Consider the following 22,485-nt stretch of genomic DNA (forward strand, 5'->3'; position numbering starts at 1 on the left):
ATCATTTCTAGAAAATCTTGTAATATTTTCTCTCCTGAAAGGGCAAGTTCTTTTCATGAAAATATATTAAAAGTACTCAGGAAAAATAAGGCAGGTAATCTGCAATTCTGAAGTGTTTATCAAGTGCAATTTGTAAAATGTTTTTGAAGATAAATTAAAAGCCCAGATCTGGAGTCAAAAGATTATTTTTTTCATGGAGAGGGAGAATAATAATTGTGGCAGTGTAATATTTAAAATTAAATTTACTTTATCGATGCTTCCAGTTTTAATCAGCAATTACTGTGTTTAAAAAGAAGTGCAAATCACAGAAAGTAAACTATAATCCACGCTTTACAGAACATATGAATTTGATGGGAGGATCTCAAATATGCATGACAGAAAGTAATCTCTGTTAAGTAACTAGCATTGTAAAAGTCTGTGGTGGCTTTTTCAGATGTTATCCATAGAGAACAAGAAAACTTTTTTGTAGAAATTTGTTACAAAATCTATGTGGCAAGAATAGTCTTCAGTTATACAGGACACAACTTACCTTCCTGTGGTATGATTGGCAGAAACCTAATCTGCACTTTCAGAAAGGAGCTCAGAGGCAAATTCTTTAAATAACTGTTTATATCACTTTAAGCAGTCAATAATAATTACATCACAATTACATTGTATACTGTCTTTTGAAACTATAATGTGTTATCTCATCTAATCTGTTAAAATATTTTTTCCATTCAAGATCTTAGTGTTGGATATCCTTATGACTATGCTTGTATAGGAATAAAATAATTCCATACAGGAATTAACATAAGAGATAACAATAATTATGCATTCCATTTTAACAATGAGGAGCAATTGGGGGAGATTAAGTTTCTGTACATACAGATTTGATGGATGCTTATTTAACATTATATGCCAGAATACAATACAATACAATAAAATACAATGCAATAGATTATTTCAGCTGGAAGTTACCTATAAGAAATCATCTTGTCCAGCTGCCTGACTACTTCAGGAACATTATTAAGGGCATTTTCCAAATGTCTCTCAAACATGGAGAGGCTTGAGGCATCAACTATCTCTCTAGAAACCCTGTTCCAGGATCTGACCATCATCTCAGTAAAGAAATGCTTCGCAATGTCCAGTCTAAACCTCCCTAAGTGTGGCTTGGTCCCATTCCCACAGGTCCTATCACTGGGCACCAGGGAGAAGAGATCAGCACCTCTCTCTCCCCTTCCCCTCCTGAGGAAGCTGAAGAGAGAAATGTCATCATCCCTCAACCTACCTTTCTCCAAACTTGACAAACATGAAATCATCAGCCCACTTCTCACAGGCCTTGCTGTTCAGCCTTGTCACTAGATTTGATGCCCTCTTCTTGATTCTGGATTACATTCAAGAATTTTCATGTCCTTCTTAAGTGCTGAGGTCTAGAACTGCCCACAGTTCTCAAGGTGAGGCTGCACCAACACTGAGTACAGTGGGATGATCACCTAATTTGACCAGTTGGGGTCAGCCTCTTCTCCCAGGCAACCAGGAACAGCACAAGAAGAAATGGCCTCAAGCTGTACCATGGGAGGTTCAGGCTGGATATCAGGAAGAATTTCTTAACTGCAAGGGTTGTTAAGCATCGGAACAAGCTACCCAGGGAAGTGGTGAAGTCACTATCCTGGAAGTGTTCAAGTGACAGGGTGTGGCACTTAGGGCTATGGTTTTGTTGACATGGTTGTGTTCAATCAAATGTTGGACTCATGATCATCGAGGTCATTTTCAACTCTAACAATTCTGTGATTCTAGAGAAATACAGCAGTAGAAAAGACATTGTTTGTACTATCAGCTAAAATCAGTTAATTGAGATGATGCTGTTTACTGAAATATGTCTAAGATTTTTTTAAATAGACCCTTTGGTGTCACCCTCACATTTATACAGACTCTGTGCTGAAAATCTGCCTGATAACATTAAATTATGCAAAAATGTATAAAAGTTCTCTTAATTTCATCGTAAGCACATCAGAGCTATAATTTAGCTGGCTGTCTTTGCCAGCATAAGAGTGTTTTGAATGTCTTGCTTGGAGGACCACCAATAAGCAAGGAGCTAAGACACTTTTAAGTCTTCGTTGTGATCCAACCAAAACACCTCTGGGCTGTTTTTCCTGATATTTTGAAACTTCTAGCAAATGATCAAAGAAACACCCTGTTGGCATAAGAGGGAGTGCTGTGACTGATAAATGCCTAAAACTGTGGACTCTGCCAGCCTTACAAATCAGAAAATGGCTTGCTTCACAAATCAGTAAGTAAAATGAACATTTCTAAATGTGCTTAGCAAGGATAATAATGTTGCTCTTTGTCTTCTCATATTTAGTCCTATTAGCCATATTGAATCATATGTTACAAACAATATTGCATTGGACAGGAGAGAACAGCATATGAAAGTAAACACAAAATAGCATTTTTGAAAAATCAAAATTTAAAATGTTTGAGAAACAATGATGCTGTGACCTGGTTAAAAAGGAGACCAAACAACAGCATTCATCCTGCTGGAGTCTTATTTCATTTTGTTTTCATGGAAGAGATTAAGTAAAGCTATATAAGAAAATAGCACAAGATAGATGTTCCAAAGAAGCAGACATCACCTAAACATGACCCCCAAGCTCATAACACATTTGAATTATATTAATTGCCATAATGACCTCTGTTTCAGGGTTACATTCTCTGTGTTCTCCTAACCTATGCTTTTATTCTCTGTGGCAACAAAATCTCATATTATGGAATGGTAATCCTGAAATGATTTTTTTTTCCTCTTTTTTGTCTTCTAATGTTTCATCATATCAAATCAATCTAGAACACTCATAGGAGACAATTCCTTAACAGTATAGTAAGTCCTGAGAGTCAACAGTCAAGTGTTCCATTTGATGCCTCATATGAAATGACCAACACTGTACTGACACAAACTTCCACACAAAATTCTGCACAACTACCCAAAAAATCTCACACCACTTCCACCAGTCTGTTTAAGATTCAAGATTCCTCCTTTACCTATCATTTATGGGCAATAAAAAAACCAGAAATGTACTGTCCAAAAATAGTATTTGGAAACTACAAACAATTTAACTTCAGATTTCCCCTCAGATCTCTTGGTTGTTTACCCAGATGAGTATTCTATGGATGTATTTTAATATCAATACAATAAAACTGATGGAGTGGGTAAACAGTAAGTCAAATTTCTTTACACAGTTCTCTTTTTAATATATTTTTACACTCTTTTTTCTGTTCAAGTTTTCATTTGAGTGCTGACTGCATCTTTGCTGTGACAATCTCTCTCCTTCATGTGAATTTTTCTTTCACAGAATTTTTTATTTTTGCTTATTTATCTTCATTTTGTATATTTTCGCCTCCCTAAAGTGCCAGAACCTTTGGTTTATCTTGTAGCACTTTGTTGCTGTGTCTTTGCAGTATGTTCTTTGTAGCAAGTGAACCAAGATCTCCATGCTTGGGTGCCTGTCAAAAGTGAACTAGGGATTTAGGATCAAAACAGGACTGCAATCTCCCATTTGCTGAGAAGCTCATTATTTTCCATTCCCCAATTCTTCAGTGAGGTACTGACACTAACTGCCAATGGTTTTCCTTCTGGTACATAGCTATGTGGAATTTGACTGTCTGCCCTATCCATGAGGGGGTTTTGCCTACTGTGAGATAGTGGATAGAGTGTTCCATTCTCCCCCTCACCCCTCTGCCACCATTCCCTGTGCCCAGAACCTATCTACAGGAGTAAGCAAGTCTAATATGTTTCATCTCTACAACACAGATGAATGCCAATTGTCTACCCACATCCTGTGTAGGTCCAAAAATGTGACTCAATACCAAGTTGGTACTGGAAAAGGGAAGGTGAACAGAGTTAGAGCTTTTGTTCCCTTATTAACAAGCTGTCTCTTAAATCTATTTCAAGCTATAGAGATTTTTTTGTATTTCTGTAATTCAGTTGTCAAACAGACCAGGGTATATGATCTGCAGGCACAGTAAAGGTACTGCAAGATTACATCTTATTTGAACTACCACCAGGACAAGATTTTTGCACTGAAAATATTTGTATTCCAGTCCACCTGTATGAGAGAAAGTAGTGAATTATGCATTTACAGTGGTTTCAAAACATTAAAAAGTACTGAGTATTGCCAACAATTTAAAGAAAATACAGTTATCTATATTAAGTAAAGTCCCATTTTATTTGTTGAAGTAATGAAGTTCTAGCCTAGCTCTGAATGATCAAAATAAAAATAACTTACTTAAAAGTAAATTAAGAAATATATCTATATCCACAACTTGTCTAAATAGCTCATCTAATGGAAAGAAAGTGAATGTGTAGTGAAAAATCATTTGCAAAGACTGCGAGGGATTAAGGGGATTCACAACTACCAAGAAAATTGAGAGTTTATGCCATGAGCCAGTTCAATCCCTCTGGCAGAGGCTTTATTTCTGTAAACAAAAGGAATTAAAAATTCATCAGTTTTAGGTTCTGGGTATAATTTTTATGCACTGAAAATTAGCCATCTTACTATAGTATTAGCTCATCAGCTGACATAGCAAACCCAAACAAGACAGTAATGGTCCTTCTATTATGGGCTCCACTTTTAATTACCAAGATTATCTGATAAACCCCAGTCTTACTTTTCAGGGGACAAAATATTTGGAAACAAAAGAGCTTGGGTAAACTGATTTAATATGGGACTCAGAGTAGAGGATTATAAGAATATAATGTACCGTGATTTGCATAAACCCCAGGAAGGTATAGCACTGTCATGAACATTTGTGAAGGTGTATGGGTTTTGATAGCACTGGAAACAGAGGCAAATAGCAACTCTATGGTGAAATATATCTTATCAATTTGAGAAAACTACAGAGGGATTTTAAAGAATTTGCAATAATTTTCAATATATCTCTCAAAAACAACAGGGACTATCAATTCTCAAACTCTGCAGGAAAATTTTTGTAGTTAATCATTCCTATTTAGAATCACACAGAAAACCTCCAGGTTTTTTTTTATCTGCTCCGTGTTTAGCATGGGTTCAAAAGCAGGACTGAGTGTGATGGTTTTACTTTTTTCTTAGAAAAAAAATAATTCTTACATATTTCTGAAGTACAGAAAAAATATTTAAACCTTGATTATTCATATTTCTTCCAACACAAATCACATACACAGGCTCCAAATTCCAGGTTTAAGCAACAGGTTGTATTATAAAGTATTCAGTAAGGGATGTTAGGAGCAGCCACCACTTCCAGCAGCCCTGGCTCAAGACTCCCTTCCTGTCCAACTATCTGGGAATCTGGATCTCTGCTTGGGCTAACAGACACAGCTTCTGCTTTCCTGTGTGCAGGTCCATCCAGTAGGAAAGCTGAGCATATGTCCCAGAAAAACACACACAGAAGACACAGGCACAACCAGCTACACAGAGAGGGTGCTGCCTTCAACCATGCCTACATATAGGATTGACATAAGAGGTAAGTTCAGGGAGCTCTATCTGTTCATTTTTTGGGCTGGCAGAGACAGGAGGTGACTCATGCAGGAACACATGTGACACTCTCCTGCCCCATGAATCACCAATTCACTGGTCCAACTTAGTACTCTTCGTGCAAATTAACACAGACCCTTACCAAGCATGATATCATAGAATCATAGAATCAGAGAATCATAGAATCATAGAATCAGAGAATCAGAGAATCAGAGAATCAGAGAATCATAGAATCACAGAATCATAGAATATACTGACTTTGGAAGGACCCATGAGAACCATCAAGTCCAAATCCCAGCCCTAAGCAGGACATCCACCATTTGCCTGACAGCATCCTTGAACACATGACCTTAAAAGGAGCTACAGTTTTAGGCCAAGTATTACAGAATCACAGAATGGTTGACATTGGAAGGGACCTCTGGAAGTCATCTAGTCCAATCTCCATGCTTAAGCAGAGCCAGCAAAAGCCAGTTCCTCGGGACCATGTCCAGATGGCTTTTAAATATCTCCAAGGAGAGAAATATCCAAGTAATCTGTAGATATTCAAATAACTTGTATCTTGCCCATACAAAAATGGGAATGGGATGGAAATAGGAAATAACTCTCACAAAGCCTAATTTTGTACACATATGTAGTGCCTTAAAAGTAATTGATTTCTTTAGACTTCCAGTTTGGGCAAGTGAAAGGCATGGTATGTAACCCGGATGCTCAGAATAATTCCAGTTTCCAGAGAGGATGCAAAGTATTCAAGGGAACTTGGCCACTTATAGACTGAGTTCAGTTCTTCTTCTATGCCATCCAAATTCTCTCTATTGTCCTCTGGGCAAGTGGCATGACACACCTCATGCTTACAAAGCTAAACCCTTCTCTCCATCCTCCCCCAGTACTGGTCTGGGCTAACCAAACAGAATAACACAGCATGGAGGCAGAGTAGACCAATAAGCAGTAAGGCCAAGAAGATGTCAGAAGCATGTTAGAAAGCTAAGAGCATGGATGATCATGGATGACGTGCCAGTCCTCAAACCACGTCTCAGACTGTTTAATTTCCTTTTATATAGTCATGGTCATGGAAGCTGTTCCTCATACCATGCTTCTAGACGTGATCACTGTTTTTGTATGTTACTGGTGCCTATAATTAAGTCATGAAGTCACTCATATTGGAAACTACTATAGCCCATGTGGAATTTGGCAGAACAACAGATCTTCAAGGCTGAGGTACTTAAAACCTTATTTTCCTCAGTTTTCCACAATAAGTCAGGTTGTCCTCAGGAGAGCTGTCCTCCTGAGCTGGTAGACGGGGATAGGAAGTAGAACTGACTCCCTGTAATCCAGAAGGAAGCAGTTAGTGAGCTGCTGAGCCACCTGGATGGTCACAAGTCTATGGGACCAGAAGACATCTGTGCTAGGGTTGTGAGGGGGCTGGCAGAAGAGCTCAACAAGTTGTTTTCCATCATTTATCACCAGTATTGGCTAACCAGGGAGGTCCCAGGTCACTGGAAAGTGGTCAATGTGACACCCATCCAAAAGAAGGGCCAGAAGGAGGATTCAGGAAACTACAGGCCTGCCAGCCTGACCTCAGTACCTGACAGGGTTATGGAGCAGACCATCTTGAGTGCAATTACCTAGCCCAAACAGGACAACCAAGAGATCAGACCCAGCCAGCACAGGCTTAGGAAAGGCAGGTCCTGCCTGACCAACCTAATGTTCTTTTATGACCAGGTGATCTGCCTCGTGGATGAGGGAAAGGCTGTGGGTGTTGTCTACCTGGACTTCAGAAAGCCTTTGAAATGTCTTCCATTGCATTATCCTGAAAAAATTAGCAGCCCACAGCTTAGGTAGGTGCATTCTTCACTGGGTTAAGAACTGGCTGGATGGCCAGGCCCAGGGAGTGGTGGTGAATGGAGCTGCAACCATCTGGCAGCCAGTCACTTTTTGTGTCCTTTGGGATCAATGTTGGGCCCAGTTATGTTTAATATCTTTATTGATGATCTGGAGGAGAGAATTGGGTCTAAAATTGCAGACAATATTTAGTTGGATCAGAGTGTTAGCCTGCTGGAGGGAGAAAGGCTCTGCTGAGGGATCTGGACAGTCTGAATTGATGGGTTGAGACCAATGGCATGAAGATCAGTAAGACAAAGTTCTTGGCCTCAACTCTGTCCACAACAAGCAGAGCTACAGACTGGGGGCAGAGTGGCTGGACGGTGGCCAGGTAGAAAAGGACCTGGGTGTGTTGGCTGAACACGAGCCAGCAGTGTGCCCAGGTGGTCAAAAAGGCCAAGGGCATCCTGGCCTGAGTCTGCAATATTTTGGCCAGCAGGACCAGGGCAGTGATTATCCCCCTGTACTGAGCTCTGGTGGGGCTGCACCTCAAGTGGTGTGTCCAGGTTGGGGGCCCTCAATTCAGGAAGGATGTTGAGGTGCTGGAGTGTGTCCAGAGAAGAGCAACAAAGTTGGTGAAGGGTCTGGAGCCCATGTCCTCTGAGGAACATCTGAGGGGACTGGGTCATTTAGTCTGGAGAAGTGGAGGCTCAGGAGTGACTCTCTAAAACTGCCTGAAAGGAGGTTGTAGCTGGGTGAAGATTGATCTCTTCTCCCAGGAAACAAGAAGACACAGTCTCGAGCTGCCCCAGAAGATGCTTAGATTTGACATTAGGAAGAAAGTCTTCACAGTAAGGGTGATTAGACATTGGAATAAGCTGCCCAGGGAGGTGGTGGAGTCACCATCCCTAGAGGTGTTACTTGGCACTTATTGCTATGGTCTACTTGACATGACAGGGCTCAGACAAAGGTTTCACTCAATGACCTCTGAGGTATTTTCCAACATAATTTTTTCTGTGATTCTGTGATCCCTCCAGGCCTTGGGTGGTCAGAATGTGCAGTTAGAAACCAGCAAAAGGTTACTAGAAGAGAGGAAACATGAGGAGTGGTAAAACAGTCATACAGTCTCAGGAGCTGGGTTTTGAGAATCAGGTACCAGAATGCAAATAGATTAAATCTTGCCTAATGAACACCTGCATGTAATAATCAGGCCATTTTCTGAGAAAGCAGCAATAAACTACTCTACAAGTCAGAGGTAATTATCTTATCAAGTGAGTGAAATGTTCATACTGATGGCTGAACCAATTATGGACTAAGGTGCATTTAAGAATCTTGTGACACAAGTCCATCAATGATTTGTTTTAAACAGAAGTTGATGCCATTACAAATCTTCTGAGCTTCATGCAGCTGCAAGCTTTGCAAAAAATGCAGCTCTGCAGTCCTGTAGCTATCAGAGCCTCAAAAGAGGCTCTCTTTTAGGGAAGTCCTTGCCACTGGAAATAAACTTCAAGAATACATGTGTACTGTGGCTGACCAGCAGCAGGTAGCATTAAGCCCTTCTCCTCCTGGTCTTACAATCCTTGTTGCAATCATGGATAATATCACATACTGATGCCAGTGGTGCTCATCTGGCAATGACCTACAACGAATGCCACAGGTACATTGACACAGATGGCCCCAAATGAGAAAATCTACCTCTCCAACAAAGCAAGAGGGAAAAGATTGTTTTAGCCTCTAAAAGAAGAATGGAAAGGAAAAAGAAAAGAAAAAGGAAAACAGAAAAAGGAAAAATGAAAAATGAAAAAGGAAAGAGATATTGTCAGCAAGGATTCACTCATCACTTTGTTGTTTGCCTATAATACTGCACTGTAATTCTGATTTAAAAAGTCACATCCTTCTCTATCTAGTGCCAAATTAGCTACAAACATACCTAATTTTAGTGATGTAATTCCTAATGGGTTCGTGGTTTTAATCAGCTAAAATTATCTCATGTTATTATAGTGATGTGGTCCCACACACCATTTTCATTCCTCCACACAATGAGTTTGTTGTTTATTTATTTACCTAAGGGATTGCAATGAGAATATTTGTAAAAGGGCCAGCACTGTGTCACCACTATGATTAGGTTCTATGAGTTGCTGACAAAAGGGAAGCAAGTGTTTCAAAGTAGAAAGTGGATAGAAGAACTCTGCTACCTGTGAAAAAGCAACAGGGATCAGAAGGATGGTATTTATTGCTATTCAGACATAAGGCAATCTCAGTTTCTTTGTATTGACAGCATGGATTTGAAAGACATCAGCTGTGCAGGGATACATACATTTATAAAGATCATGCTTCAAATTTACCTGAGCCATTTTTTAGAAAAATGTCAGAAAGGCACCATTAGAAATAGTTCCTATGAAGAAACGGGTTTCCGGGGCTGTCAGGGTCCACTCCGGCTAGCTATAGACCCTTGCCCACATGATACTTCATAGACGATGGTAAAAGATTAGAGAAACGCTCTCCTCCACATGGGAAACGTTGTCCTTTATTCCAAGACACACATCAGGTGGACAAACCCATGGGAGAAGAAAGTCTTCCCTAGCAGCAGGGAACTTTTATACCCCCTGGGATGGGGACAAAGGGGAGACAGCCAATGGGACACCAGTGAGGAGTGGCGAGGGGAGGGGTAACCCAGGGGAGAGACCACCAGGTGGTACCAGGACAGATGAGGGAAAGACCATGTGATGGGGAAATGGGGTAACAAACCACGTAAGATATACAGTGCAATACAAAACTATTCTGTGCAAATTCCCAATCACCCAGAGCCAGAGAACAACTAAACTGGTGCAACACAACACTCCTAACGACTGAGTCAGACTTAATTTAGAAACTAAATTAGTCTCTGATTTTCAAAGGCACTCTGTATGGAACTCTTACATTCCTATGGCAAAACCGCAAGTTGAGGAGTTGCCAGGGGTAAGCTGCATCTTCTGCTGCTTGCTTATAATATTCCTTGGCTGTTTGCAGCATTTCTGAAAATCAGGTGTCCTCAGTGAAAGGTGAAGTTGCACTGCAGCTCCACTTGAATCTACTTCTGCAGCTCTCAGCTTCATGCACTGGCTTTGCCTGGTGCTGGAATGGTATTCAAAATTCAAACAGCAGGTGTATCGCTTATTTGTGCTTTCATATCATGGTATGCATTGGTACCTAGACTGTTGTTAAATGTGTTTAGTTTAAAGGAGTAGAGAATGACAACATATGTACTCCTAAGGTTTGACATGCTCTTTCAGCTACATAAGGAGACAGACCAAATCACAAATACTTCTGAACAGCTTGTTCCCAGTGCCAATATTTGTTCACAGTGGGAGAGGTATCATGACTGTGACAGAGTTCATGGTCACTTTCAGAATAAACAGATTCTCATGAAAAACAACTTTGGAGAAAACATTTCATTGTCAAAAAATCTATGTGCTGCTGCCAAGACACTTTGCATCCCAAAGTGGTGCTCCTGAAAGTGACATTTAGCTTGAGAGATCCCACTTTGACTTTCTTCTGGTGTGCACATCATGGTGTTTCCTGCTGGTTGCCAAGCTGCAGATGGCTATATTTGGATAGGTCTGTCTTTTTTAGAGCACTGATCTTTGCATTGTTAATACAAATTACAGAGCAATCCTTCATATCCACTGAGAGTCACTAAGGGAATTATACAGGTAAATGACGATCAAAGTTAAAGTTTAAATACAATAAAATACTAAAACCACTTATTGAGTAATGTTTATTATGTTGAGAATATGGCAACGAAAATACATAGTCACTGTATGAGAAATACAACTTTATAATTAATCTCATGAATAATATGCTAAACCCAATTCATTTTATAATGCCCTCTCATTTTCATTAGAAACAGACTTTCAACACTTGAGTGCTGTAATTAAGGTAAATGTGTTTTTAAGGTAGGTAATCCCCTTTTGTTTATGCCTGCTGGCTACATATTGACTTTTCTCATCTGTATTAGCACACAAGCACTGTATTTTAATTAAGTAAATAGAGTTTCCAATTAGCAAGCTGTAATACTTCACATATTTAGCCTAAGCATTTGAAGTTCTCCAGGAATGATTTTTTTATCATTCAAGTTAGTTTTGCATACTTGTCATGTGCAATTAGGCAGCTCTACTAAGAGTTTACTCAACATTCACTCAGTGACTATGTGCAAGTCAACTGAAATACTTATTTATTTTTACTGTTAACAAAGGAAGAAACCATTTATTGAAATCGGGAACTATTCAAAGATCCTAACATGTCAAATTATACACTGAGATGCAATTGAATAATAAGTTTATTAAATAACTTCTGATGTACTTGGAAATAATTTCTTGCTTGAATCCTACTACAAGAAAATATTTCAGCAAGAAGTGTAGTTTTCAACACTGTTATCTATAAGGAAACACAACTGTCACCAGTCAGCAAAGATCTGCCTATGTAGGAATCCCCAAGTGCTGAAAGACATCTATAAATTATCCATAATGTACTGTGAGTTCCCTGCACTGTTGCCTGGAAACCCAAAGCTTAGATCTGACTCATCTGGGAAAGATGTTAAAAATAGTAGCAAATACACTTGTCAGACTCACAGTTAGGATTAACTTTAGTGTTTCTGGGATGCCCTGGCCATTGTGACTTTTTGCAGTTTTCTATGTACACTATTAAATAGGCAGGAATGCTCAAATTTTTCAGAAATTTTCAGGAATGTTCAGATGAGACCACCCTTCCATTTTAAGTTTGATTTTCCATAGTTCCAATGGGAAAAGTAAAGATGTGAGTAAGATGCAGAGATTTGGAGTAATTCTTTGTCTTCTATTACCATTTTGAAGTTAGACATTTTTCTAGCTCAGATATTTGATATTAATTTCCTGATAGACACAGCATATTTATCCAGCTTCTGAAATTTGTTTTTTATATATATTTAGGAATGAGAGAGTTAGCATAAACTGTCTTTCAATTTCAAAATGTTCTCTTTTTTTTCTACAGTAATGTGCAGAGCACAGAAGATTAAGTTATTGAACAAAGTAGATGATACTTTCAATCTTTGTATAGTAAATAAAGGAAATTAAATATTCATCTATTACGCTTGCTTGTAGAAGAGAGTGATAAACATGATAAATTATAGTATTTCATCTCTCTTTTTTTTATTTTTCCCCCCTGATATGACACATGGTCAAATAAGGGAATTTTAAACATTTTTAGAACAACAACACAGAGTCACACTCTTGTAACACATTCTCCTTCTCTCTCTAAGGCTGACCCTGCATCAGTAATCTTAGACCCAATGAGATGTAGGTTATATTCCTAGCTGCTTATTTTAAATTACGAACAAACCAACACACATAGCTTAGGGTAATATATGAGATTGCAAAGCCTCCATTCTATGGCATGGTGAGCAACATATAGAAATTACTATTTCACTTCTTATTTTTGAATTAATTCTTCTCTTGCTCATATGTGCACAGATGTTTCTTCAAAAGCTGATAAAAGTGAGTAAATTGAGTAGGATGTCAGATATGGTACTCTGACATATATTATAATTTTAAAATTTTGATTATTGTTGAATAATGAAATGTTTCCATGTTACCACCTAGTAGTGGTAGCTTCTTACTACCAAATGTATTATGACCTCAGAATTTTGCAAAGGAAAATAAAAACTTCACAAAGGAACAATAATGACTGATTGGCATAAGCTTTAGAAACACTGCTTGAATACACACATCTGAGGTAGAAATTCACAACACTGAGTGAATATGTGGCTATCTATGCAGATAATCACTTCCACAAATGTAGCACAAGGTTGGTGTAGACACCATGTTCTGTATTAATCATGACCATAGAACACAATGAAAACTTGGTCAGTGGGTCCACTTCACTCACTGATGGGTTAAATGGACACATCTAAGCTAGTAAGGTCTCCTTCTACTTGATGTGCATTTGATTATTATTTCAGTTTTCAATTTGAAAATGTAAATCAGAGCCCACAACTAACTTAAGCTACCTGGATGTAATAATCATTCATTTCAAATCAAAAGTCCTGTGCAACACAAAATATACCTCAAAGATACAGTATTTCACATATCAAATAAATTTCAATGTTTCTGTGACCTAAATGCAGAGGTGAAAAGATTACCTTGGCAATATGAAAAGCTAAGACAGCAAAGTCCTGGCAGAAAGTGCTAATTTGAAGTCCCAGGATCTGGTATGAAGGACATGAGGACAGGAGCTTCTGGCACCACTCCCTTCTCAGTAAATAAAATATTAGCTAAGAGTTACTGTTTATAATGTCATAATGACAGAGTAGTAGCACTTGGATCTCACACAGCCTGAGCTTTACAGCTGACCTCCATCCAGAAACAAACTGGCAGCCACTGGAGATCAATGCTGCACAAACACAAAATACTACCTGTGTAGGCAACTGTGTTTCGTTCACACTCCCCTCTCCATTTCAGCCTATAGACCCACACAGAGTATACTACAGCAATTTTATCTCAAACTCACAGAGATATAGATTTCCGTGGCAAAGGGTATCTTGAATAAAAAGGTTTTGCTCTCCTTGTCAAGTCACAGCTGTTATTAGCTGCATTTTAGACAAATGCATAAATGCACACACTGTAGTGACAAACCTTGGATAGGCCTGCATGGGGATCCCCAGGCTGGCTCCCAATGAGTTAGGTTCAGAACTGGAAGCAATGTAGCTGCAGTGCACAGACTAATCATCCTTCTGTCCAGGGTCTATTCACAACCATATTTATTGGGCAGCCAACACGCAACTCTGATGCAGGTATTTTGTTTCCATGAGCCAAGCCTTCAGCTACAACACAGTGCAGATTTACTAGTCCACTTAGAACAAGCTGTATTGCTGGTGAAGTGTTGTTTTGGACAGAGAAATCAAGCCATTTATTATGAAAAATGGCCATTTGAAAAACACAGTAATGTTGGCCTACCTAATCCATCCAGTTGTCCCCATCAGACCAACTTTTAAATTGCAAAAACCACAGTGGTAAAATATTCCATACAGCTAGGAAAGTTTTCAAAGAGTAATGATCAATTTATTGTGCTGTATTTTAGACAGTTTGAAAATAGCAAAGAGCCTCACTCTGTATAAGAGGTGGGCTTATTTTCATGACCTGTTGCAAGGTACTGAGAAAATCAAAAGCACATAATTACTTTATCCTTGCATAAGGCACAGGCGTATATTATTTTTTAAGCAAGAAGTAGAAGAATCATTGTTTCAATAGGTGTGGGGAAGCATTTTTTTGTGAATCTCCTGGTTCACATATGACCTTTAAAATGTAAATACACTCCTTGAGCTGGGGTAGCTGGCTGAGGTCTGGATGATTTCATTTAAAAGAGTTTTAAGCATTTAAGCATATTACATGCATTCATCTATGTATTTGTCCATCTGTCTGTCAATGTATTCTTCAGCTGTGCAGAATCTTAAAATCAAAGAAACCTGGATCCATTATGTTAGAGACATCACTCACTGTCCAAATACCACATGCACTACGTGCCATGCAAAAAGCTTCATCTATTTGTCAGAATAGCCATAACACACTCTCCACATTAAGCAGAATAATCTACACCAATTAAAATTAATTAGTGGATCCAGTTCTTTTACTGACATGAATATAACCACAGGGAAAAATTATGCCATGGCAGCTCAGTAGCTTGCCATGGTCTCTTGATAATGTTTCCTTTCTGGTATAAGAAACACAGACCTTTGATTTTGCTTGAATCCTCCAGCCTGGTGAACAGGTTCTCTTTTGCTTTTTTTTAGTATTATACTCAGCAGGTCTGCTTAACAAGAAACAGGTATCATTTGCATTCATGAGAAATACATGGAAAAAACCACTAACATTCTTTTAAATATACACAGGGTAATTTGAATTTTCTTTTGGTAGTGTAACTTTTTTCAGTTTAATTTTTCACAGCATAAATATAAATTCACATAATGTTTTATTTTCTATATTTTGTCCTTTGACTGCAAGTACAGACTATAGATAGTCTTTTTAATTAAATAGTACTGTTCCATATGGAAAATTTATTATTTCATACTTTACGATACTTAGGAATTGGACTATCCATTTTAAAATGGATATTTTTCTTACCCTAAAAATTTTAAACAAATACAACAAATAAATTATGTCCTGTTCTTCAGTCACTTTAATTTGTAATATAAATTTAGCAGAACAATGTTTTCCCAGCTTTTGAAATGGAGGAGAGGCTGATGCTTTATTTTGCCTCTTTCTAAACATGTTAATGGAGAAATGAAGATATAGATAATAATAAATGGTAGCTAAATAATAAACTAAGTGAGGAATCCCATTGTAGAATTTCTGCCTGTCACAAAACCCAACTCCAGTTCTGTGCTGCAAACATGGATGACTACAAGAGACCTAGTTGCAGTTGGGAAGATGACTCACAAGTTTGCATATCTTAGAGTGTTTTAGGACTGAATCCTATAGGCTGCAATAAAACATTAAGATCTGGCCTTAAAAGTCAGAGTGAGTGCCATGCTAGAGCACTATCTTATAACTCCTATGATTAGTTTTATAGCCTTTTGAGGAGACAAAGCTGCTGTTCCACTACAAAGAAAAGCTGCAAAGACAGTGGATGGAACTATTCCAGTTCTAATTAACCTGCCTAAATGCTAGGCAGGGGAAGTTGTATTTAATCATTCAGGTTTGCAAATTATAGCTATGAATGAGCTCCAGAGAGCCCATTTAAGTGCTTAAAAGAGTGAGTCATGTATTCTCAGAAAGTCTATTCAGAAAGCCAGACATCTCCATCTGTAGCCAGCCCATCTTTCAGCATCTATCACCTACGTTTTGAATCACAGACACCCCCTATGCACCTTGCGCAAGTATCAAAAGACACTAACAGTGTAGATGTGATACATTAATATAGTTATATCTAAACTCTATCTGCTTCCCAAAATAATCCTTCTCAGTGGACATTTTCAAGCCTTCCTAAAATACATGAAAATCAATAAGTCTTGCAGAAAGCACTGCCTTACTGGTTGGCGTTCTGGTCATGACAGGAATTTTTCAGGAAAGAGTCTCTCTGTATTCCTTATGTTTCACATTACATAGATCCTGGTCACCAGAAACAACCATGGGCACTAGAACAAAATATTAGTGCAGAAAGTGGAGTTTTCTCTCCAGGGAGCAGGCCAGCTGTAAGGTGGGGATAATACTCCTACTTTTCTGTGTTCTTCATGTTCCCTGATGAGATTAATATTTTCCAGCTTTGTCACAAAGATCTGGCTGGTGCAACTTGGAGTTGATGCAGCATGCAGCACAACTGGATAATGCCTTCTGCACCATTCTTCTGGGGCCAACTGCCCACACAGGAGCCTCCCAAAGACACCCTCTCATGCAAAATACCTGCATTTTCTCATATAGCTGCCATTACAATAAGGAAAATATGCCTAAAGTAACAACTAATTTGTTGGCTTTTGTAATCTTTGCTCTCCCATTCATATTTTCTTTCTTGTCCACTATTGCTTTTGAGATTTTAAACTACACATTTGCAGCAAATAATGATTATATTTTATATATCAGGATTCTGTCTCATACTATGAGGTTTGCAGAAACACCAATAAAAATGCATATTTCTGGTTATGTGTAAGAAGGTCCATCTGCTTCCCTGACTTTTGAAGAGTGGTTTGAGGTATAGGCTGGTGCATGAGCTCTTAACATTTCTGTACATGGTTGCAGCTGGGAGAAATGACAGGCTGATCTTATTGTATTGGGTTGTAACTTTAAATAATTTGCAGGACACTTGTAGTCCATATGTTTGATCTTTTATCTCATTGTGAACTTAAAAAAATAAATATTATTTTATTTTTTATTAATATCACATCACTGTAGTAGATTAGATGAACAGTCTATCAAGTCTAGTATTTTACATCTAACTGTCTCTTAAAATTTGAAAAATACATATATGTATACATATGCATATGTTTGGAGGGGGAGTGAGCACTTGTGTTAATGAAAACTTACTGTGTAAACATATTACATCTGTCCAGCTATTTTTAATACTCTGCACTTATCTAAGACTTGTCATCAATTTTATGGGATTGCAAATCCAGTTGGAGAAGGCATATATGTAAAGTAGTAGAATATTCTGAACCATTTGATTTTCTGTGATTTTTTTTTAAATTTAACTTACCACTATATATATATCCCTGTCTAAAATCAATAAATGCCATACTAGTGGAGAAGAATCTGGGTGACAAATAGACTACTCAAAATAGTTAGAGGTGGGAAGTCATGTTTTTTGTAGACTTCAGTATAGGCTTAATGGTCTTTGATATCTTTAGCAATGATGGGTAATAAAACTACTGCTAATAAAATCTGATGATGCAAAAAATCATTGACTAGACCATAATAAGTCACTTATATGGATCTAAGGTGATAAATGTATATTTGCATATTAGGAAGTAAAATCTTTATGGCATTTGTGTTATATGTAGCCATTTCCAAAAAAAATGGCTTTGCTAAAGAGAGGGAAGATAGAACATGCCCTCTCAGCACGACATGCTGGCAATGAAGGCTAACACAGTCAAAGCATGGCTAAATTGGGGAGCTTGGATCTGGAATAAGTCCAGAGAAGAGCACTAACAAGTACTAAAAATGAATCCGTGGATTACTCTATTCAGTTCTGACAGTCACATCTTAGAAAGAGCGTGGAAAAATGAGGTGACCTTCCGCAAAGAACAAGACAGATTTTAAATTCCTCTCTCCTTCAAGGCAATGAATCTCGCACTTGTATCTGCACAGGCTTGCCATGTTAAGGGATGTACCACTCACAAACATTACTCTAGTCATAAAATGAGGCAGATACTTTTCAAATCTAGCCCTGATATTTTATTCTATGACTTCCTGTGGCTATGAATTCCTTACACTGAAAATAGATATGTCCATAAATCACCTTTAAAACCATTGTTGAAAAGCAGGTGTTTAGAGAGTTTTCAAAATACAGGTTTTTTCCTGACATATGGTAAAAGCTCCATTGTGCACAGAGAATTCTGATAGACTTAAAAACTTACAACAGGAAGCATTATAAACCTTAATAACTGTAGTGAATCTACCCAGCTTCTTCTAAAATGTAATGAGCTAAAATACCTCTCTCAACTTTGGAAAGGTCATTAATATTTTTATGGACTATCTGGTAACAGTTACCAATTTTTAATATGTTATAATGTTAATATGAGTGTGTTGGCACAATTACAAATTATATAAAAATTAGTTACTTCACACAGAGATTAGTTTTAAGTGATAATAGTTTGTCCTCAGCAAAAAAATTACATCATGTGGTAACAAAGTAAATATTGCGAGCACAGAAATTTTATCTGAATAAAAATTTTTGTCTAATTAAAGAAAACACTGACAGCTCGTCTAATGTAACTTTAAATAATAAATACGAGTTTTGAAAGGAATTAAAAGTAAAGGATGTAAAAATAGCATGATGAAGGAATAAAACTCATCCATAATAAAATTTTCCTAGACCAATAACTTCTGTGATTTTACATGGTAAATATTGTGCAATATTTAAATGCTTAATATATTCAATGCATGTTTCCATAACATTATAAAGGTAATTTCTAGACGCTTCAAATATAGAATATCATGGGGGAAAGAAGTAGTACTTCTTGTGCTCCCTCAGGGAAGACACAACAGCTATAAACTGCAAGATGTAGAACACATGAAATTTTTAAAAAATATAAAATTAAAAATATTCAGGTTTTATTTCACACAATAGCAAAATTCATGGATTCCTTCTGCACCTTCAGGATCTTGAGAGTAGAAAAAAGCTCTGTAAATTTTCATAATCTCCTCCATACTGCCTTCACTCAGTCATCAGAAAGACTTCAGATAGTTGCTTCTTATACTGTAACCCAGCACTGCAAAACCTTTATTGCAGAGCAACCCTTGCTCTGCCAGAGGTGCCATGCTGTGCAGCAGTGTCAGTCCTTGGGTGTCACCTGCCCAAGTCTTCAGCTGCCCACACAACCCAGAATCTACAATCTCTTAAGCTGGTCAGCTACATGGTAGCAACACTGATAATGATGTTTTTAAATTAAGGATCCTGACTTTGAACCTTTCTGATAGAGGCATAAAGAAACATAATCTTTGGCCAATAAAATTAAACAGAAAAGCTGTTGTGAGGTATTTTTAGAATCTAATTACATGGGACTCTGTAAATACCATATCTTCACTGGTTTTATTGCAAAATGCTGGTCATCAACTTTTTTGAAGGTCAGTGTAATCCAAGATTGCAGGACTTCATGGTTTAGGACCAGACATTTCACATCTTTTTTTCAGTGTTTGGAATACCAGTTCTCAATGCTACTAAGTAAAGAAAGGCATCATTGGAGAAGGCATATATGGAAAGGATTAATGTGAATGGTTGAATATCTAGAACTGCCACTAACAAGTTACAAAAATATTGTTTAACATAATTTAATTTCATTCAGAAATGGGAGAAAACTCAGGAAGTACAAAGGCTTTGTGATCTGTTTAGTAGTTTTCTTGGAGAAAATTACAGCAGCACCACATGAGTTAATGTGCATATTATTGGAATTGCACTTATTTTCATTTTTGGATTTGGTTGCTTTTTGCATTCCTCACTCAGGAAGCATTTAAAACCCCAAGACTGCTCAAGCCTAATTCCTGTTTGTTATAGAAATGCAGACAGACTTCTACAAATTTCAGAGAAGCAGCCATCACTTCACAAGTTTAAAACTTAGACATAAGAACAAACCCTTCACCATCAGGCTCACTGCTCTCAGCAGAGTTTCTCAATCACATGGCTATGACCAATTAGTACAAGCTGTCCCATATTCCCATCTCCTGTGGTTTGCAGCACTTCAGGGTGTGAGTCTGCCCTTACAGATGGGATGTGCTGTTCTCCATATGGATCATGGTGTTTGCACCTCAGAAATTTTAGAATAGAATATTGCAGTTGAAAGGGCCCTATAAAATTCATTTAGTCCAACTGCCAATGGCTACTACATTTACTAAATTTGAATATGCTTAAAGCATGCATAAAGTATAATTTATTAATATAACTAAAAAAGTAGTGTTAAAATATGTACAGTAATTCAGAAATATACTCTAGGTTTCTTTTTAATGCATCTATATTTCTATGAAGGAGAATTCACCAGCTCTTGTCCTAATTTTGTCTTCATTTGCAAATATCATTAATACTTTCACAGGAGACTTATTTCTATGCCTAAAAGCTGATCAAATCATCTAAGCAGCTAGATCTCAAATGCTGTGAAAATTAAGCATCTCTGTGCCTCTACAGTACTTCAAAAAGAAACACAAACATTTCAATTTTTGGAGTATATGATCCATGGTACAACCTCTAGAAAATATTAGAATATAAATCCAGAATTAGTGAAAGGTCTACTCTGAGCCCTGTTATCTACTATTAACTACATAATATCTGAAATAAGTTTACCACTACTTTCGGGACTCTTAGAGTATATATAAGTGAAGTGACCGCATGCCTGCTGTGGCAGAGTTGGCTGCTGCCCCCACTTAAGCTATAACCACCAGTGGTTGTTGCGATGGCTGCATCTAGCTTACGCTGAACTTTGGGGGACAGATGACAACCGGGTAGCCAAAGGCTGTCTGGAACAGTGACCCAGATGTCTTGCTGGCATGCAAATAAGATGGTAAATCATTAACTTTGAAATCTTAAGTACTATAAAGGATTGATTGTGTACATATAATCCTTTAGACATAAACCATTGACTGAGTGGATCCAGACACACCTGTACTTGCCTCTGAGAGGTAGTTTAGGACACAAGGGAGTCTTTTCTGAACCTCATGACTCAGCCAGAGTTGAGGCTCCTAGCAGTTTTGTTCTTTTCTCTATGCAGTAAATAATCTAGCGTACCTTGCCATCAAATCTTGTCAAACCACTGTTGCATTCACTATAGAAGTTTGTTATATCAATAAAGTGTATTGTCGCTTCTCTCTTACAAGTGAAGTGCATGGCTCCAGTCACAACACCTATAATAAAGAGGAAGGTTCTGATGTACAATTTATTATCAGCAAAAGGAGAAAAAGCAGATGATGTGTTACAGCCAAAATGTTAAACACGCATTTTTGCACTTTTAAATATGGTCATGTACTGCTTTCTTCAACTTGTGTCACCCTTAGCAATGCTATTGATTTTCACCTCAAACTTAGTGATTGCTGTTTTTTGTATTTATTTTACTAATTCACATCAATGAAAGCATCAATGAGCTGATAGTTGATTAGTGACTGGTTATTCTTTGCTTCTTATTCTGGAATGATTTACTGTACTCAATAGGGAAGCAGGTTGATTAATTTAAATGATCTCATTTAATATCTTGCACCAAATGTCTGGGAGAATAATGAATTACAGCTAAGGACAGTCATCTTCATTTTGCCTGTAGTAATTCGAAAATCACTGAAATGTTATTGGTTCAGAATTGAGTGCTATGGAGCTTTTATTTTATATTCATTCATTTCACCTGTAGGAACAGATAGGATGACCGAAAGTAAAATTAATAGTGAAAAATTGGGTGAAATTGGTGCAGAGACGAGGCAGAATGCAAAATAAGCTCAGAGGTCTGTATAGAAGCAGAGAGAAGAGAGAATGAAAAAAACCCCAGCAGTAGAGTTGTCAAATTTAAGCCTGTAAACAGGGGAAAAAAAGAATAGTGATGTCCAACAACTGAGTTATACCAAAGACGTTCTAGGATGTGTAGCTCATTCTCACAAAAGGTTGTAATTCATGAGATTTGTCACATCCTAGTAACAACTACTACGCTTAAAAGTAAAACTGTCATATAACTAAGCCTTTGAAAGTTAGGGTTTCAGTTCCAGTCCTCTGACAAAGATTACTGCCTATCTTTGATCAAAACATTTGCTTTTTCTGTCTCTTAATTCTTCATTTATTAATAAGAATTAAAATATTTCTCCTACTTAGAAAGGTTAATGAGGTCAAACCCACTAATTAGTGGTCCAGGGACTACTTAAGCCTTCTTGCCAAGTCATTTCTTCCTAGCAGATCCACTTTGCATAGGACTTTCCACATCATATACAATCCAGTGATAAAATGCATTGTGTGCATATGGATCAATGTGCTGAGGCCAATTGTATGAGGTTCAACAAGG

General features: G+C 37.7%; 3 long non-coding RNA genes across 6 annotated transcripts in view; 1 reads left to right on the forward strand and 2 right to left on the reverse strand.

The window, feature by feature from the left end:
- The window catches only part of LOC135296148 (uncharacterized), a 28,213-nt gene extending 26,162 nt beyond the window's left edge, over positions 1-2,051 (reverse strand). Inside the window, exon 1 of one of the 4 annotated variants that reach the window (XR_010358207.1) lies at positions 1,268-2,051. This is a non-coding gene — a long non-coding RNA (uncharacterized LOC135296148). The remainder of the gene's footprint in view (positions 1-1,267) is intronic. The other 3 variants (XR_010358206.1, XR_010358208.1, XR_010358209.1) reach the window with 3 other exon arrangements.
- A 1,631-nt stretch (positions 2,052-3,682) lies between these two features.
- On the forward strand, positions 3,683-8,553 carry LOC135296149 (uncharacterized). The gene is made up of 4 exons (XR_010358210.1): positions 3,683-3,814; positions 5,349-5,472; positions 7,203-7,318; positions 8,339-8,553. It is a non-coding gene; the product is annotated as an uncharacterized LOC135296149 (long non-coding RNA).
- Positions 8,554-10,155: 1,602 nt separating this feature from the next.
- Positions 10,156-13,551, reverse strand: LOC135296150 (uncharacterized). The gene is made up of 2 exons (XR_010358212.1): positions 13,456-13,551; positions 10,156-10,415 (listed from the first exon to the last, which is right to left on the reverse strand). It is a non-coding gene; the product is annotated as an uncharacterized LOC135296150 (long non-coding RNA).
- Between the last annotated feature and the right edge of the window lie 8,934 nt (positions 13,552-22,485).

Source organism: Passer domesticus, chromosome 3 (assembly GCF_036417665.1).
Source record: "Passer domesticus isolate bPasDom1 chromosome 3, bPasDom1.hap1, whole genome shotgun sequence".
NCBI classification, from domain to species: Eukaryota; Metazoa; Chordata; class Aves; order Passeriformes; family Passeridae; genus Passer; species Passer domesticus.